General features: G+C 40.1%; 1 protein-coding gene across 1 annotated transcript in view; it reads right to left on the reverse strand.

Moving 5' to 3' along the window:
• The window catches only part of znf219 (zinc finger protein 219), a 28996-nt gene extending 11560 nt beyond the window's left edge, over positions 1-17436 (reverse strand). Inside the window, exons 1-2 of the mRNA XM_015038843.1 lie at positions 17272-17436; positions 174-258 (exon numbers count right to left, since the gene is read on the reverse strand). The gene's annotated coding sequence lies outside the window, so the exon portion shown is untranslated. The remainder of the gene's footprint in view (positions 1-173; positions 259-17271) is intronic.
• Between the last annotated feature and the right edge of the window lie 3109 nt (positions 17437-20545).

Genomic DNA, 20545 nt, shown 5'->3' on the forward strand with positions numbered 1-20545 from the left:
CAATGATTGAATGAAATATCATTGAACTTACTGTTTTTAAATCACTAAAATAGTTAACCCCTCCTGGACTACGATCAATTTTCTGCTTTCAAAAAAACACATTCTAAAAGTGTCCATTTGAGGACAACTGTACATACATACATCCTGTCTCGAAGGGAGGGGCAGAAACTTACTAGCAGTGTGTTTGGTGTTATGCCATTCTTTAGTGTCTCGGCCTAGGGGGGAAACACTTCTGAGGCAGCCTCCTTCTATAATTTCCTGGGGACAACATAAACAAATAAACTTAATCAGTGAACAGGAAGATCCAACACAAATATCTCAATATCAAGCTTAAAAAAAAAACATTTTTGAACATGAGTTTCTGTTCAGCTCCAAAATTTCATGCAGACTTGTATTTTAGTAATAATCTAACTAAAAGCCTAATGGTAAATTTGTACAAGTGTAAGAGGAAATGATTTGCAATACTGAGCATCAAACCGTAGGATTTTTTTTTGTCCCTTTCTTGTTGAACAGGATTAAAAGCAATTTGCATCGAAGACACTTTGAACACGTTCCATCATCATTTTCCAACGACAAAACAAACGACATGCATGCTCGCTGGTTTTAAAACCACGTTTTAACGTATGTACATAAAAAGAAACCCGTCACTTGATCTTCATTTACTCCTCAGCCTGCGTGGGTGTGAGAACGTGCGCCTCAACGCGTAACAGGTGTGCACCTGTTCATTTCCTCCTACATGTGTTCGTGGGATTCTCCCGCATACTGTCAGCACATATGGGACGATTAGCCGGAGTGTGACTGCGCACCGGTGTGCATTTATGTGTGTGTGTTTAGAAGTTAAGGGCACCACGGCAGGACATGGAGTGTCCCAAACAGGATGGGCGCGCAATGTTTTGACTTCCCCACACACCCTTCCTGTACACACATACAGTAGCAGCTTTTTCTTTTTTTTCTGCTTAAATCAGGATTCTATACACAGGGAGCATGCCTCCACGGTGACACAACAATATTTCTTGAGTCCTCTGCTCGGGTGTGGTTGTACTTTGCTTAGTCATGGCTACTTGCTTAGGTAATTTACAAATGTAAGCGTTTTTTGACTATTGTGTTGCCTGCACTGCGACTGTCACCCCAGTTAACACGTCAGCTAAAACGTAAAGTGTGATATACAGCATATTGAGCCTTTTTTTTTTCCCTTCTTTTTGGCAGGCTCACTCACTTACTCACATACACACCCCAAATGTTTTTTTTGGAGTACACAGCAGTTTGACTGGATTTATGCACATTCAGGCTGTGGAGGTTGTTTTTTTTGTTGTTGTTGTTGTTTTCATGCCCATCATTCGGTGCAGTTGAGCAGCGGCGAATGCGCCCGCAACAAAACAAAAGGTCATAAATCAATGTGCAAAAACAATAGAACATCTGTGCTTGCAGGTGTGGCAGATATGTTGGCGTTCGCATGGCGGCGGGATCATATGTGTGTTTGTAGGACGTGTTTGCGTGTGTGTTTGTGTGTGTGTGTGTGTGTGTCGCTGAGGCTGGATGACAAAGAGATTCTCATGTAGCCAGTTGACATTTTAGCTCAGCTATGACTCACAGGGATATCACCCCATATCAATCACATGAACACTCACACACAGCCCTTTCTTAATCCACCATTATTGTTCCTTCTCTCCCCATCTTCTTTTCTCCCCACTCTCGTCTGTCTTTTCTTTCTCTCCCTGATTCATACTTCTTCTCCCATCCCCCTCTCATCCTCTCGTACCCTCCCGCCGTCTATTATTCACTAATTTTCTTTCATTCGCTCCTTCTCTCCCTTTTTTTTTTCTCTCTCCTGCAGTGTTGCCAGTTGGCAGAGTGCCAGGGAATGCTGATATCAGCTGGTAGATTGGGCCCTGCCAACATGGCGAAGAGCAAGGGAGGAAAAAAAATGAGAAAGGAGGCAGACGCGGAGAAAGAGAAGAGGCAGACGGAGAGAAATATACAAACAGGGCAGCTTCAGAACAACATTGTCAGAGGCCATGGGAATGAAAATGACTTAATTTGATTGTCAACATAGTGTTGCAGGGTGGGGTGTGTGTGTGTGTGTGAGGGGGGGGTGGGGGTTAAAAAAGACAGGCATGTTGGAACAGAGGTTAGTAGAGAGTGCCACAATAACATAAAGAGATGTTATGCTCTTGAAAAATAAACAGCAATTATACAGATAAAAATGAGCAGAAGGACAGAAAGCAAAAAAAAAAAAAAACGAAAGAAAGCCTGTATGTGTGGCTGTCTCTGCAGTTTTAGCTCTGATGCTATTATCATATGAATATCAGCATCGCGGCGCATTGTTCCGCCGTGACGGCGGCTGTCGCCAACCACCGGTCCCTGTCATGCCAATGAAGAAAATTTGGATAGATGGAGAGCGGGCGATAAGGTGCAGCAAAGGATGCAGGGAAGAGGGGGAGGAGAGAGGAGGAAAGGAAAGAAGAGGGGAGGGCCGGGGCCGGCGGAGGGGCAGAAATCAGATTGGAATCGGGTGGAGCAGAGACAGAAACAACAAAAGGTGCAAATGAACCAAGGAATGTGCAGAGGAATGGGTGGGGTGGGGGGGGAGTAAAGCGCCTCCAGACGTGGTCAAGAGGCACATTTATTCATCTTATAGGTTCATATAGGAGACGCTCTCCAAGTGGAGGCTGTAATCCCCCCCTACCCCCTCAAAAAAAAAAAAAAAAATCCAGCTAACCGCCAAGGTAGACGGACAATTACAGGAGAAATCAGACTTAAAATGTGTGTTTAATGGGATCTATGTTGATTTTAACAGTAGGATGTAGGTCTGTCATGATAATAACATTTTCCTGGACAATGAATTGTCCCAGAAGTTATCGCGATAAATGATGATATTGTCGTTTTGAGACCATTTTCAATTAAAATAACGACGAGGACATAATAATGCTAGAACAAAGATTTATAAACTTTAAATTCAGATGAACATTTAACCCTGGAAGTTGTTTTACATGTCCAAAATAAACAAACAAAAACAACAGAAACAATAAATAAAATTAATTGTGAAGTCTTCTTCAAAAAAGAGACTTTAATTTATCATGAGATCAGTTGATTTATTGATTTATTGATTTATTGATTATTGCGGCAGGCCTGGTCGGGTGACAACAATCTTTTTTTGTTTCATTTTATTTATTCACATTAAAGTGACACATAATTTTGAAGTGCAAAAATGCAAAAAATAAATAAAAAATCTGAAAGGTGTGGCGCACATATATATTTCGGAGTACTGATTCTGATACCCATAAATAAAATCAAATGACCAAAATGAAACATTCTGGCCTCATGCAAAATGCTACATGTGGTGGAAAATTAATCTATCCACACACACACACACACATATATGCACACATGCATATACACCATATCTACAGTGAAACATGGTGGTGGCAGCATCATGCAGGGAAATGGAGATAAATGCAGGATCATTTTAGAGAAATGCAGTGAGAGGCTGCAAAGATAAGTAACTGGGCTTCACCTTCCAGCAAATTATATTCAGCATCGCTATCTCAACTCTTTGCTGGGTTAATGGTGTAATTTCAGCCTAAAATCTTTAGAGGCATGCTGGGTAAAATGATCCCCACATCATGATGCTGTCACCACCATGTGTCAAGAAGGGTTGGTGTGTTTAGGAGAGGGACACAGGATTAGATTTCCTCCACATAAGACTTAAAGTGTTGGTCAAAACTTCTGTTTTGGTTACATCAACCCAGTACACAGCTTGTGGCCTGTAATTGATCTCTTCTTGACTCTTTTCCATGATGGTGTGTTGCTAATTGCAAATAGTTCACAACTGAGTTTAATTTTGGGGTATCGGAATGAGGCGAGGCTATCACAAATGTGCACCACAAACTTTTTATTTGACAATTACGAGCTAATTTTCGGTCAACCCCATAAGTCCAAAGAAATACACTAAGGGTTGTATTAGTAGAGCAACAGAATGTGAAAAATATCAGGGATTCAGGGATGTCCAACGTGAGACCCAGGACACATTTGCGACCCTCTGAAAGATTTTGCGCGGCCTCCCACCGGAATTCCAGAATGAACTTCGTCTACAGAAGCAATCAGGTCCCTATGCCTAACATTTTGTTTGCTTCAATAAAACCTTGCACATTTTGCTTGTTATTGAGCAGATAAAGATAAAAATAAAGCTAATTTATCACATTTCTGATGAGGGGGAAAAAAAAGAAACGGTTCCTGTGGCCCACAGCTGAATAACAACGCTTTTGTAGAGGATGTGGATACTTTTGCAAGGTACCGTACCCGGTACAAAGACTGGGGGAGAGAAGGGGATTTCACACTCTTGTAGATCTTTCTCTTCACTGACAAATTCCCAGCATTCATGTGGGAGTGTAATGACACAAGGTAATGACAGCTTAAAAGCGCCGGTGCTGCCGGTTTAAGCAGCGCAGTGATGTTGTCATTACAGTAATTGCGGCGTAACTTTGTGGGCAATGAGGTAACTGATGACCCCCCCCCACCCTCCCCAACCTATCACCACCACCATCACCACCGCCCTTGGTCTAAAAAATTGGAGCGTATTTGCATGGTTTAAATAGTGATAACCCCTCTTGACTTGAAAGTTGCGCGCGGAGAAAAGGAGGTTGCTGAGTCATACATCACATCCCTGGTAAATAGTTGCCAAAAGGAGCGAGAGGGCAATATGTTCTGACAAGTTTATTTTGGGGAGGTTTTGATGACACTGTCTAAATACCAACAGTATTACAGAGAAGGCGGCAAGCGCGGGTTTGTACATGTCAGCAAGCTCCGCATTGTGAATGTAAATATCAGGGTGTGAGAGCATTTCACTTTTCTATTTTTTTTTTTTTTTTTTTTCAAAGGCTGTGGGGAGGAAGTGCAAAATCAGCTCAGCTTTCCTTTAATGTGTGTCATTTTGAGAGGGCTTGGATAATGTTATCCATCGTTTATGGCCAAATAACGGTTTATGCGATTGTCTCTGTGACCTCCCGTTGTTTTAATGTAAAATAGTGATTGGTAAAAGGCAGAAACAGGCCTGAGCACAGAGATTACACCCGGTGGTGTCAAACGGTACGGGAATTCAAACAGATTTCCTTTGAGCTTTGGGTTTTTTCTCCCAGTCAAATGCTTCAGATCAGAAACATAATTTTAGTATTGAGCAAAGATAACTTGAGTACATACAGAGCAGATTTCAAATGATTGTAATCTAACTGAAGAAAGGGAGGGTAAATCTGGCCATATGTTACAGTCATTTCCTTTGCTGAGTCTCAAATTAACTGCAAATAACCGTTTCTTTCTTTTTGGAAAGGCAGGTTCCATTTCACCTGTACGTTCTAAAAAAAAACTGAAATAGAAACTGCCTGACAACATGAAATAGGCAAAACAGTCCTTCCAGGATGTTCTAATGTTTTTTTGTTTGTTTTTTTGTGATTGTTGTAGCCAAAAGTGACTGATTTTGTGACGTTTTAAAAAAAAGTTGCGGTCAAAGTTTCAGAGTTTTATTACCATAACATAACCTTGCAATGGTTATGTGGAAAAGTTTCACATAACCTTTCAAACACAAACAAGATTTTAACATAGCTAATATTTGAAGTGCATTTAACATTTTTAAGTACCTTCTTCAAATGGCGCCCTTAATCCTAATAAAATCATGTCTTGAGGAGTTATCAAATGCGAATCAATTTACCATGAAACTGTAGACAGAGTAGAAGTACCATATTGTCCGCACTATAAGGCGCACTTAAAAACCTTCAATTTCCTCAAAAGCCGACAGTGCGCCTTATATATGGACCAATATTGAGCCACAACAGGTCTAGCAACTACGGTAAGCAGCCGCCAACTTCATTTTCGCCCGTAGAAGAAGAAGTGTGCGGTGCATGCTGGGATAGTTGTCAGAACGCTGGTTTGTATTCTATTAATAAAGTTCGACTGACCTATCTACCTACCGGCCGTCTAGAATCAGGTTGTCTGCAGGTCATTTAGCACCACGTTCTGCACAAACATGCTGTGCGTGAACGGAGAAGGGTGACCATCGTCCGGCCACGCCCTGGCCCAGTCGCGGAAGGCTCTCCTCGCCAACCGGAGTCGGACTGTTTTATTGACATTCTCTTTAGTGCAGCTCCATCTAGTGGATGCATAACGTAACTCCAGCTTCTACTGTAGTGTCTATTCTATGCGCCTTATATATGAAAAAAGTTTTAAAATAGGCCAATCATTGAATGTGCGCCTTATAATCCAGTGCGCCTTATAGTGTGGAAAATATGGTAAATCCTTCAGAAAAGACTTAAAAATAGTTTCTGCAAAAAAAAGAAAAAAAGCCAAATGCTGCAGGTTTTGTTTTTAAGAAGAGGCCTGTCTATCGATTCAAAATATCGATAATATCAATATCAAATGAGTATTGGTATCGTACGGATACTTCAGTTTTGGATTTCCTTATGATTTTTTTTTTTTTTTTTTTGCAGTGTAGTTCTCCACTCTAAATATTTTGTTGTGATTTGTTTGTTTTTTGTCGCAATTTATTTAGAAAAGAACACAAATTTGATTTGGTGGTCTGTCTTAAAGTATTTTGTAGAAACCTATAAGGTTTGTTCAAATTCTAAGGTTTTGACATAATTCAAAGGAAAAACCACCAAAACGCCTAAATGTCGTTTCAAAGTTAAATAGTAAAAAGTATTGTTATCAATATTGGTAATACCGGCTGTATATTTATTTGGTACTCAGTGATTTCAAGAGACGTCATGAAACAGGAAGTTAAATTAGAACGGGTCAGGCGGATTGGTCAAAATTCAGTCGAGTGGCAGTGATTGGTTAAGGAGACTGGTCAGATTTTCAGAAAACTTAGAATGGTGAAAAAAAGCAAGTCTATGCAAATTTTGTGAGGGAATATTTTTTAATAGTTTCGACTGCAACATCGCAACTTCCTGAAGGTACCGACTAACAGATCTCAAAAAGCAGCACCTTCAGTCTGTAATTTAATCCGATTGAGAAGCTTGGGGATGACCTGAAACCTCTCCAATGTCAAATGAATAAAAAGAATTCCAGAGGCAAGAGTGGGTCAACATTTAATTCCTCCACAGCGAGTCAAAGACTCCGACAGTTATCGCAAACGCCTCAAGGGCAATTGCTACCGCTAAGGATGTCAAAACCAGTCATTAGGTTTAGGTGGCAATTACTTTTCACACGGTGAGGCGGGTTGGTTTGGATAATATTTTGCCCTTAATAAGTGAAATTATCAGACTTCTTTTTGTATTTCCTCGGGTTAGAAAGAAATCTGCATGGGGGAGAGAATACTTGTTTCATAGCACTGTATCTTTCTAAGTTCATCCCTTCAGGTCCTTTGTTCCAGCTGTATTGTTTGATATCATCTCCTGAGAAGAAGAGTGTATCAGGTAAGGTGTCCTCTGGGGATAACTCTTGGTGTGAGAGAAGGACCACACACACATACACACACACACACACACACATACACAAAGAGTACAAAAAGAAAAAGAACAGGAAAGAAGGAAGCACAGGCAGACTGTTCTCCGTGAGATACCGTACAATCTGGTCCTGTTTCTTTCTGGCGTGGTCACGTGGCGAACTTCCCCACAGACGGTATTCATTTCCTTTATTTCACCTTTCCCTGAACCCCTGGCGCTTCACTTCAACTTTGCCTGGCTCACACCCTCCCTCTTCTCCCGTTTACCAGAGATAAGGATGAGTCTCCCACTGCGTCTCTGGCGTTAACTTCGTACAGATGTCACTGAATGGTTTTCTTGTGGAGAAAACCTGGTTCTTTTAACCATTTTGGTGTGAAAACAGAAGAGAAATTGCCCCAATATTGTCTGTTGGTAGATTGCAGAGAACTGGACTATAGGCTCACACTTTTGGAAATATATCAGAACACTGTAGAACTTCCTGTCTGTTTTTGGCTCTTGTTTCTTCATACCAAGGTCAGTTCTGTAAGCGAAACCTGGAGGAAACACCAACCAAGCGTCTTTTGCTGTGGTTCGATTCCTCCTTTCTACCCTTACGACTTAACTCCTCCTTACTCTTCTCTTGACATCCTCTTAAGCTTTTGCTTCCTCTGTTTCTGAATAAATTCCTCCTCCGGCGGAGAACACGAGCTGACATTCGCAGCTTCAGCGCACCGTTCTGGGAACGTCGCAACTGTGCCAGATCTGAGCGAGCGAATTCGAACGTCGGAAACATCACAGCGCCGCAGCAGAAAGAAACAAGACCATGACTCCGAGTCACACGGGCCACGCTGTGTCTGAACGGCTGAGTGGGAAGTGCCAACTGACTCGTCTGATTTGAAATTATAAGACTGAAAGCCTTTAGAGAAGGAAAGATTCAAGGAAATAACTCGGTGTGTTCTCACGGAAAGTTCTTGCACTTAAGATCACCTGCTGGGCTCAATATCAGAGAACTAAAGCAAGGGAAGACACGAAAACCTCCGCAAATGAAAGCAACAGCTACCTGATGATCAATCAGAGATCCAAATCCATCCAGAATACTATCAATCAGTCCCAAAACACTTCCAAATTCTTCCCATCCTCCTTTTAAGAGCCTTTGAGCAACGACAGTCCCAAGAATCCCAACCCTACACCATGACCTCCTTGTGGAGTTTGTGTATCACATCAGACACGTGAACACACACAAGAATCCTTACAACAGAAAAAATAGTGACTGTAGAGTATTAATGAGTTGATTCTTCAATCACTCTGGGGAAATCTACTAGAGCTGTGTTCTCCTTCTAAGTGACACTTTGCTTGAAGCGCACTACATTACGCTATATATATGTTTTAGATCCTTTGATAGAAAGTTATGTCATAAGTTTATTTTTAAACTACAATTACATTCTGTTTTTACCAAGAACAAGGTCCTTGACACGATTTTGCACGTTCCAAATATTTATATGCTCATTTTGGAACGTCAGATTTTTTTTTTTAATCATGTTCTGATGAATATTTTAGTGATGCACCTATAACCTATAGTTCAACTGGGTAATGATAGAAAACTGAGGTGGGCTCCGACCAGGTAAATGTGTTCATTGCTTCAGAACTGAACAAAAATCCCTCACAATTTTGCATCTGAAATGGCTTCAAAAAATTCCATGTTCTCTTTGCAGCACTTTACTTTGGATTGAGTAAAGACGGTGCACGACCATGACCTTGTCATTTTCATTTGAATTTAAAGTAGAAATTTACAGAGGTATGGACAGGTTGACTGCAATCTGACAATTTTTGACTTTATCTGTGGCACCCAAAATTTCAATCTTTTTCCAGTCTCTTCAGTGTGGAAGTTTCTGTAAGGAACAAAGCTTCAGTAAGGTGTTCATACCAACCTAAAGGACGTTTTGTTGCTGACAAAGGTGAAAACTGACCCAGAGCCAAGTTGAGAGTATAACAGGAATAGTCATGGTGCGAACAGAGGCTGTTTTATTCTTTCTCGTCATGGAACAAGCTGAGTTAAAAAAATGTCAGTAGCTTTTTAGAAAATTTATTAATTTTGGAAAGCTAACATTCGTATTTTCTGCAGAGCAGAGACAAGTATTTACAATTAAAGATGCTAAACATAATTAGCATGATTAAAACTTGTGGCTAATGGAAGACACAGGCCTGGCAAAAACCAGCCTTTTGGGCTACGCTTCACTTCATACAGAGGGTCTGGACCTTCAGCTATTTAGTAACAATTGCTTGGTTGAGACGTAAACTTAAGTGTGAATTGAAATTTGAACATTGGATCTAATCTAACGTTTGACAATGATGTAATACGCTAGCTCAATGAAGCTAACTGGAAATTGCGTTTGCTGCAAACAACTTTGTACAGCCTTGTGGGGAGTAGGGCCACAGTGTCTGTTAGCAATAAAATGTTTTATATATTCCTCTTGCTCTAACTTTATTTGCTTAGTATTTGAAGGCGTGGCCAACACGGACCGAATGGCTTTGTTAATTTCCTCTGCTGCCATTCCTCATCTACAGCGCAGAAAATTGAGGTCAACGTTCACAACTCCTTTTTCTGTTTGCTGATCAACCTAATTGAAATACAGTCAGACAAATTGAGCTGAATGGGAGAAATCCCAGACACAGCATTGAAGGGAGATGATAACTGAGTGCAATTGCATAGGTAATGGCTAGGCTAGCAAGATGCTAGATGCTCTAAAACAACTCCAGATTGTTTTATCTTTGTTTTGAATATAGTGAAACTTTGTTTTAACGCACCTGCGCTTTCTCACTAACAGTGTGAAATCACCTTCTGTTCTAATATACACAATTAATGATCACACACAGCAAGAGAGCTATAAAAATATATAGAATGCTGTGAAAGTTTTAATAAGATTATGGAACTGGTAAAAATTGTTAGACAGGTTAAAGCTTTCAAAAAGCCCAAAGAGAAATCAGCTGCACATGCCTTTTTCTCCAGCAGTTTTGTTCTTCCTACCACCAATGTTTGATACATTTATCTTTTTGCTAAAACAATGTATAAGTTGTAGCCCTTATTGTAGGTAGTCAAGGTCAGAAGCCAGAGAAAAACAGAAAATTAGTATCAGCCGGTAAACCCAGATGGGTGCGTCTCAAAAATACTTAGATGACTAATAGTTCAATCTTTTTGTTTTATTTCTGTACTTCAGAGACTGGAGTTTTACAATGTTTCAAAGGTTTAAAGAAACGAGGGTGTTCTGTTGGATATCTGCGTCATCACCTGAGTTAGGCGAAGAGCCTTCATGTATGAAACAAGTCCAAAAAAACAACTGGACTGTTGACGCCCCACATCCTAAGATGTTTGTTTAACTCAGTAGGGTTGAGGTATGAGATGTCTGTGGGATCCCTTTCAGATTGAAATAACCAAGTCTAATCAAGTTTTAACTAGGGATACACCAACATAAAAATTTGGGGCAATACTGATAGCCGATAATTACAGAAATTGCATGTATATTATATATATTTCCCCACCCTTTTGACACTGAAAAAATACACACCATTGACATTGCCTCTATGCTCCAGTTAAACACACCACACTCCTATACCCATCAGCTGACATCAGTGTTGCTGCTAATGTTCTTCATTACCAAAAAGCTACAAAATGGACACCAGTAGGTATGACTGACAATTTAGAGTTTCCCACATGGACAAGCCAGATGCATTCATGAGAAACATTTTGAGGTCATGTAGGACAAAGGCTGAGCTATGTAGCCATAATTACGAGAAGTACGCTTGGTGAACTTAAGGTGAGCCTTTTGGACCCAAGAACATTGTACTACCCATCAACCATGGTGGAGGGAGCATCCTGCTGGGGGGCTTCTCCTCACACCATCAGCTAGATGGCTGAAATACAGACAATATGACTTTACAACAGAAAAATGTTTTATGGGTGCATTAAAACTGGTTTTGAAAACAGGGTAAGCATGCTTCTAGAACAGCTCTGACCCTAATTCTAACTAGCTAAATTTCCATTATATATGGGCACAAAACTCATAAGTGTTTCCATTGCAGTTTTGCAAAATAAACCAATTTTGATATGGACAAAAAACAACCATAACTTAGCTCCTACATTTTTTTATTTATTTTTTTTTAGCAAAAAAATAGTTTTTCAAAACTTATGTGTTTCAGTTAAATTGCACAATTATGGTCAGTGGAAATACTGCTAATGTATACTATTCTACAAAAATCCTATGGTAAAGTTCTGGTTTATTATTGGTCATCTCATCAAATATTATTGCATGGATGTATGCATATATTTGACCCTTATGCATAAGTTTGACCTAGTGTGGATAGTTAAAGGTTATCAGCAAGACTCAAGTCTTGCTTTGGAGAATCATTGCCTGATCATCCCACCTTGTGAAAGAATGGGTTGAAATATGACCATTAAATACCCCAAATTAAAGGCATTAACATATGTGTTGAGTGCTTATAAACTTCTGCATTGAACTGTTCTTTAGAAAAATGTTCAGTCAGCAAAAGCAAACAACGGTACAGGCCTGCTCATTGTCCTATTGGTCAGTATGGAGGAGGAAACAAAAGCAGGAATTGATCTCGAGTCTCCAACGTGTCAATGGATATCTGAACCAAACCAGAGAGTCTTCTACTTTTTTAGTCAACAGCTTCTGATTGCCAACAATCAATTTTCCCTCTAGTGTTTCTTTTAGAGTTTAAGTGAAAGTTGAAAATTGGTTATATAAGTGTTATAGAAGATGAGATTTCATATTAGCTGGAAGTAATTACATGGCTCAGGAGGTAAATGTCCACTAATGCAATGAAGTTGAGTGCCCTCAAGCAAGGTATTAAATCCTAAGATGCCCCTAAAGGCAGCCTTGACATATGTTTGTAAAAGAAAACGAAATTGGAAAGCTTAAGTTGTGGTAAAAGATGCCAAACAGTTCAGTAGATCTGTAAAGTGTTATTCCTTATGGTAAGCTGATTGTTGGCAGGAAACATTTTCAGTAATGAGCTTAAAAGTTACTGTCATCTCCAACCAGACGTCTGATCAATGACTAGTAAAAATACAGTGATTGCTTCAGTTGTTCACAGGCCTTTTTTTCCCCATTTTAAAATTAACAAAGCTCTCCTGAGTTTCACCTTTTTGTTGTTTTTTCGGAAATTGCAACTCCAACTGTCCACTTCCACTGCTAGATCATTTGAAAAGTAGTTTCCAAACTCAATACGATCTGTGAAAAGTGTCATGCTACATCAGTAAGACCCTAATGCTCTAAATTCACAGTAATCCCTAGCAGCAGGCAGAACTCTCAACAGTCTCAAAATGTCACAATGCAGTAGATTCTCCCTAACTGAGGGCAAGCAGGTGCCTCTCCCGTGGCGCACTAATGACCCAATTATATCAATCAGAGGCCTTGATTGGTGCTACACTCCTTTCCCTTTTACTCCATCTCTTTCTCCTTCGCATACAATCTTGTTCCCAGGAGCCACCTGGATTGGATGGTGTGTGTAAGTGCGTGTGTGTGTGTATGTGTGTGGCCCCCTCAAGTACAGCGCAGTACTATGCGCACAAAGATAGCAAGTAGGCGGCATTGATGGTGGCGGAGGAGCAGGAGGACACTACTTGAACACAAAAAGCAGATAGGGGTCTGAATGAGCAAAACCCATTAGACCCTTTTTAATGTTGGGCCCGTGTTTAATGTTCATTAGTGCAGCTGGATCCTGATGAGTACCTGCAAAGGGTTTCACATGAAATCATCATCTTGTTACCAAAAAGCAGGCTACCTGTAGAGGTGAAGGGGGAAGTCTTCAACTCTTTGTGTTGTATAAGAAGTAAAAGAAAAACATTAACCCTCCTACTTTTTAGTTTTCTGCCATGTACAAGTTGAGAAAAACGAGAAGTTTGACTAAAATTCAAACTGAGCTTTTCAGAGACACCCTAAAAAATTAACTGGTGACCTGAACGAACTTAATCGGAGTAGAAGATAAACATTTGTGATGCTTCCAGTTTTGTTTCCTTATGTACAAGTTCAAAAGAATCCGAATTGTGACTAAAAGTGCCATTTTCCAACTCTACTTTTTAGGAATGCAACAAATGATCACCAGAGTTTACTTTATAGAAAAACTCCCAAATCCGATCCTGTTCGATTATTGAACTAGATCACACTTTCAACAGCACTCTTCAGTGTGGGTAATGTTACTGAATGAAAAACATAAAAGCTGGTTACTTATTAGCATCAGGGTGGTGTATTAGAATGAAGTCAGAGAAGCAGAAAGATATCAGAAGCTATTTAAAATAAATTATCTTGTAATGGCCTGAGGAGTCATGTCTGTGGTTTTTTTCAAGCCAGAGGAAGAGCAGTAAAGCTAAAATTGACCAGAAAACAGGAAGGCAGAACATTTTGTGTTTTAACAACTTAAACTAAATTTGGAAATGTTGGCAGCCCTTTGGAAGCCTCTTAGTGAAACTACACTCATATTGATGGGGACACACACAGAGCTTTAGAAATGCTAGACATACTAACTGGTCAGATTGCTGATATGTGAAGCTAAAGACGGTTTAAAAAGTCAACTTTGTTTTTATTTTTCATTGGTAAACCTTCGTTGTAGAAACTTTTTAATGTATGACCTCTTGTGGCAGGAGAGTTAAGAAAAAGCTTGGAATGATGTTCCTATGTCTTCTTTAAATTATTGTTCTTAAAGAGGAAAATTGGCTGAGTCTGTATTCGCAGCTGAAAGCTTTACAAGAGCTGGAGATCAGGAATCTGCTACAAAAAACTTTTTTTTTTTTTAAATCGGCTTTCGTTTTTCTGGCCACTGCTTTATAAGTTATTTCAATTTAAAGGCACTGTATAGTGGTGTATTATTTATTTTTTTTTTTCAAATATACACTGACTATAAAACAAAAGGTAATTAAGTATGTAGCTCAACGACATATTTCACAAAGATTTTTCCTAACATCACACTGAAGAAAATAAAGCTCCACAAATTCTGCTTTGTATTTATTTAGGTTGATGACATCACATGAGACACAAGAACTGACTTGATTGGCTGGCATTAGTAAAACTTGTGGTATTAAAATCAGTTTTTATATGGATTCAGAAACATTTGAGCTCTAAGTGGCTTAACCTAGCCTTTGACAAAAAAACATGATTTTTATAACCTCCATTGGACACATGAGTCTGTTTGGAGATATATTTGGCCAGAAATAGTGGGTGGTCTAACGGGTCTGCAAGAAAAAAAAAGGACCTCAAAAGTATGTTATTGTAATGTATTCACGGGTGCACTGATTGCAGTTTTCTGGCTGATCACCAATCTTCAAAAAGGATGACCTGCCGATTTCGATACCAGTATTTTTTTCTTTCGTTCTTTTTTTTTTTTTTTGGTGAAAGTCCACTAAGTTGGCAATGGTAGAGTGACTTGTTAACTGTGCACATGCAGATTGAACTTGGTGGGAGCAGGTCTGCCCTCGCTAACGGCAGAGCAATAGGTGGCAGATTTTCAGATATTTGGAGTTGGATAAGATCAGTAGATAAGATCAGTTTTGCCAATCTGGGCCCATTTAGGGAGTGCGCCCCTAAATGTTTTTTTCAAAAACTTAATTTGGTCACTCCAGTGTGCCCTGATTATCTTCACAAACTGCTTCTGTGTATTTTATTAAAAGCAAATGTATTTGGAGTAAAAACATGGAAATGAGGAGGAAAAAGAGAAAAACTACAAATAAATTTATTCAAATGAACTGGGGTGTAGAAACTTATTTTTTTATGTTATCTCACCGATTGACAACCAACAAAGCAAAACAAACTTAAAAACGGACTATTAAGTGTTGTCCGATACATAATAAACTGTCAAAACTTAAATGCATTTTACAAAAAAAAAGCTCTGCATGTCACTTTAAAAAACCTACAGTAAAAGGAAACTTGGATACAAACAAAAGTTTAAGGATTCTCAAAATCGTCTGATTATAGGACAAGCCAGCAATGTCAACCTACTTCCTCTGGACACACACACAGCTCTCAAGAGTGTGACATTTTGGGTGGATGTAAAAAAAAAAAAAAAAAAAAAGGGGCATTTCAGAATGCCTAAACATATTCCATTGGATATAGAAAAGGGCGACGGGAGTGTCTTTTTGGTCAGGCTAGATGACACGTCTGCGCCTTATCTCGAGAGGAATTTCCTCCTCGCCCCTGTGATGTGCGTCAATAACGTGCAACCATTTTCAGCACGCTCTTTTCCCCTCTCTATCCTCCTCCTCCTCTCGCGGCCATCTCAATTAGAGGCACATTAATGAAATAAATAACCATCAACAAACAATGCACTAATAAACACCCCGACTAAAACGAGATTAACCCTGCCCCGTAGATTGTATCCCAGAGAAAAAGAATGCGATTAAAACACCACCAGCGGAGGAGGAGTAGGGGACGGGGGGTGTAGTTTGGAGAAGTCGGAGGGGTGGCGTGTGTGTGTGAGTGTCATGTCAGCCCATCTATCGCTCTCTCCCCTGCTCCATTTTGTTCCTAAATTTTCTATACAAAAGATTAAGGGAGGGGAGAAAAAGGCGAGTGAGCGAACAGCGAAAGGAAAGAAGGAGGGGGGTACAAAAAAAGAGAAAAGTGCCATCATGGATTTCATTTTTAACCCTGTGCCAATCTCAAAACGACATCCGTCCCAAAAAGCCACAGCGTCCGAAAAAAACACGTTTATTTTTAACATCAAAGCTGAAACCCGGTATCTAGTCTTCACATGATTCAAACCTGCATGTCACACTTTATTTGCTACTTTATGAGGCGATGTTAGGACAGCTAAACGCCTGATAGTAAACACTGTAGTAAAAAAAAAAAAAAGGTGAAAGGAATAACGTCGCACGAGACGCTTTTTATGCGCAAAGCTAAAATGAAAGTGACGACGCTTATCTCAAAAACAAGGAGCCACACAATGCCGTTTAATGTGCGTCCAACAAAGACAATTAGTCGGGCTGAATACGTTCGCCTTCAACTCAACTTACACAAAATTAGACACTTTTTAAATTTGGCTTTTACCCCCATGCTTTGACATCCGAATTCTATCAACTCTAGTTTACTTTCCAACTCGAACATCGCATTGTTTTATTATTAGAGTTGCCCAAATTCACTCCTCCTGACAGCAGCTCCCAACTTACTTTAAGTTGCTTAAATTTGAAACAAATTCTTCTTTTTAACACTCCGAGCGACTTTTCGAGCACTTGCGACCATTTTAAAGTGGCGTTAAAAATCGCCCCGACCTACCGAGTCGACTTGTTCAAACTGTTACGCTGAGGGGGCTTTTTCGGTGAAAACAGCGGTTTTCTCTCTCCCCTTATTTTCCTGTTTTTTACCGTCACGTCACGGACTTGAGACGAGGCTAAAACGCATGTCGTCCACGCGCGCACCGACACAACACCCGGTTTTTACATACATGACCCAACGGAAAGTGTGTCCGGAGCGAGCGAACGCGCGCTTACATGCATACCATACATACGTGCTTCATGCCAATCACTCCACATGCTAACACACACACGCGCGCGCGTGTGTCTCTCCTTGTGTGCGCGCGCGAGAGAGCTAACTGCACATGAAAGAAGCAGAGAGATACAAAACACATCAACAACTACCATTATCCCGCTCGCGAGCGAGAAGAGGGGAGAAAAAAAAGGCAACAAGAGTCGCAGTTAAATTCTCCATTTTTGGAAATGTTTCATCACCGCTGTGTCATGCCACCGAGTGTAAAAGTGTACACACGGGCTATGTAAACATAGTAGTGGGAAAAATTGAAATGGATAAATGAAGATATAGGATATATGTTGAAAGTAAAGACTCAGTGTACTTACGGGAGAGGCGGCGAGGAGATTAATGACACGACACGTCATGATTACGTTTCACTTGAATTAAATACATTACGAGTTGGGAAAAAAATGGAAATCAGGGTTGTATACAAGCATACGCCGTTTCCCCCTCCCTCCCTCCGTTTGGTCACCCTCTCCTCTCTCACTCTCTCCTCCTCCTCCTTCATCTCCCTTTCTTTTCTTTCTCCCCTTCTTTTCTTTCTTCTTCTATTCCCCCCCCCCCCCCCCCAATTTATCGTACAGGAGTGAGTGAATAGGGGAGAGCAAAGGAGAAGTGGGAGGGAGAGTGATGTAGGTTGGAAATGTTAATTATAATCTCAGCACGGGCTCCATTTTACAACGCTGTCATCTCTTCACATTTGTATCCTAAATATGGCATCTGGGTTGGAGGGCAGCTGACAGTTTAGACACATTTTTTTTTTTGTTTTCAGAAGGGGTGAAGGAGAAGGAGAAAGTTTCTCACCAATGGAAGTGTTATAAAAGTGATGGAGGGGTTGGGGGGGGGGACAAGAGGCAGTTTAAATGCTGTAGCGAACCACCCCGGAAGCACATGGCCAGGGGAAGAAACAAAAGTGCACATATTTGGGTTCCAACATGAGGGTAAGTGACTGCATGGGTCCTTCAGGAGGAGAGAGCCAGTCCCCAGTCAAAAAATAAAGAAAAATATGTAAAGAAAAAAAAGTATTATTTTTACACAATATGTAAAATAAACCAAAAAATAAAATAAACTGTTGAACTTAAAGAAACTAGATTTTAAGAATGAAAATTTCAAGCGCACGTTCGGACACAGTCATCCAGCTAACCCTCATCTTCACTGCTACTCTTGGATGGAAATAAAACAATATATACACAAATCAGGCAAAACTTTATGACCGCTGACAGGTGAAGTGAACAAGTCAGATTATGTTTACATTGTGGCACCTGTTAGTGGCGATGAGATTCTGGGCGCGTTGGTGAACCTCATGACCTCGAAGTTGATGTGTTTAGAAGCAGGAAAAACGGGGAAGCGTTCGAATGTGACACATTTGGGTCAGGGCATATCCAAAACCTCAGTGGTGCATCCCGGGTCTGCAGCGGCCCATATATATTTTGTAAGTATTTTGTAAGTGTTCCAAAGAGTCCAAAAGTTCAGCAGAAAACTCTCCAGGGGTAAAATAAAGTTGTACTAATGACCCCAATTGAGAGAGAAAGGGTCATTAATGCGTAGCTTTTTCTCAAAAAATTTGTGTAAAAATTCAGTTTTGTGCTTACAATTGGAAAAATAAATTTTACATGTTCAAGAAAGAAAATAAATGAGCAAGGAACTGGCTCTCATTGCCCTTTGCTGGCTATAAAAAGCCTTGTGCTGTCTGCACAGTGCTGTGTAAGATGTCAATTCTACTAAAATAGTTTATTTATCCCAAAGGGAAATGAAATATTATTATAACCCATACTATCGGAGCATCTTCAAAGAGTCGTTTTTGGATGATGATGCTGTGGGCAGGAAGGATCTCCAGTAGCAGTCAGTCTTGCAATGAATCCGAAGAGACTGCTGACTGAAGACTGTTGCTCTATGACAGTCAAGCTAAGCTAGCAACTCAAAATCTAGGCAGCAGAGATGTTGTTCCACACTAGCATGACCTGGTTGACACAATCAGTTGTTGTCAAGAACTGCTAATCCACCTCAGTAGCTTTTGCCGCTTTAAATGCGCACCTGGTTGGATGGTTAAGAAGCCAGGCAGACAGATGTTGGATGTTTTGGTCCTGCTCTGCAGCCATGAAGCCTCCCTTTTAAGGTTGTAGTTCAGGTTTTGTTTGAGCTTTTGAGATGCTAATCAGCTGCTTCCAGTTGTAAAAACGGTACCTACAGGAAATGGTTGATTACATAATACGAAAGCAAGTTCAAATCTAGTTTCATGTAAACAGTCAGATTATAGAGGATAAAAACTGCTTTGGTTGTCACGGCTGAACTCAAAAATACTCGACAGTTGCTTTGATAGAAATCAGTGCTTCTTTAAATAGAAATTTAGCAAAATTACAACAAAGGTTAATGCTAATACTGATAGCTCACTTGTTAGCACTGTTGCCTGGTAGCAAGAAGGTCCTGGGTTCATATGCCGACCTAGGGACTTTCTGCATGGAGTTGTTTTTACTTATTTTCATTTTAATATCCCAACTTCTTCAAATATAATCAACACAAATCAATTAAATTCCTAGCTTAAATGACTACGCTACTGTTTTTTAAAAAGAACAAAATCTTCTAGATCTTTCTCATATTTAATTTTACTAGTACTTTCTAGTAGTGACACCACCAGATCACTTTCCTTTACCTACATAATTGCCTTGCAAACATTAAATACCCCTCATAAACAGTGTTATGCTGTTTGTTTTATCACATGCAAGTTTATACAGTGTTAAGTGACCGTAAGGAAACCATTTCTTTTTATAATTGACGGCAAGCCAACGGCAACACAATTTGTCAGAGGATGTTATTCACGTTCATTTCAGTCTTTAGACCCAGAACAAGTTTGTTGTTACGTCTTGAACATTTCAGCCCATGTGGAGGTGAGAAAACTCTCCCAGATGGATTTTTACACAGTTACAATTATGTGGCAAAGTTGCTACTAGGAGGAGAAGAGATCAAGAAAGAGACACTGAAAGTCTACGACTTTGACTGATGTTGCAAGTTTTGGTTATATCAGATGGACTGTGGGAACCTGCCTGGATGAACATCCCAGATCTGCACATAGTTGCGTCTGATATGGGATGTAGCCATTTGAAGTGTGTCCTATTGTTGTTGGCCTTGAAGAAAGTTATTTTCACATGCCAGCTCCTTTGCGAGCCCAAAATATTTTTCAGGTCTCTGTCCTCAGCTGCATTTGCTCCATTTGTATTAAGCGAAACTTTTCTCTCACAGTTATCCGCTGTACTCATTGCTGAGAGTCCTGACACCACGGTTGAGTTCAGGGTCGAATGTCAACCATCGCAAAGTCAAACCTTTTTGTACTGAAAAGAGTTAGTGAAAACTCTGAAAAATTCTCATATGTCCCTCAAGTCATCTCTGACTTGTGGCAACAAAACTTGTAAATGTGGTCAAAAAGTGAAAGCTAAAAAGCTGTTTATATGTCATATGCAGGGGTTCCCTGAGAAAGCCAGGTGGTAAGGTCTCTAGCGTAGTCCACCAGCAGTCTACCGTGTTTTTGCGTCAATAAATGTTAAAAGTTACAAAAATTTGGAGGTGCACACATGAGCAGGCTTTATAATTTCAAAATAATAACTT

This window comes from Poecilia latipinna, unplaced genomic scaffold, assembly GCF_001443285.1.
Source record: "Poecilia latipinna isolate Pla-1442-1.1 unplaced genomic scaffold, P_latipinna-1.0 Scaffold455, whole genome shotgun sequence".
Taxonomy (NCBI): domain Eukaryota; kingdom Metazoa; phylum Chordata; class Actinopteri; order Cyprinodontiformes; family Poeciliidae; genus Poecilia; species Poecilia latipinna.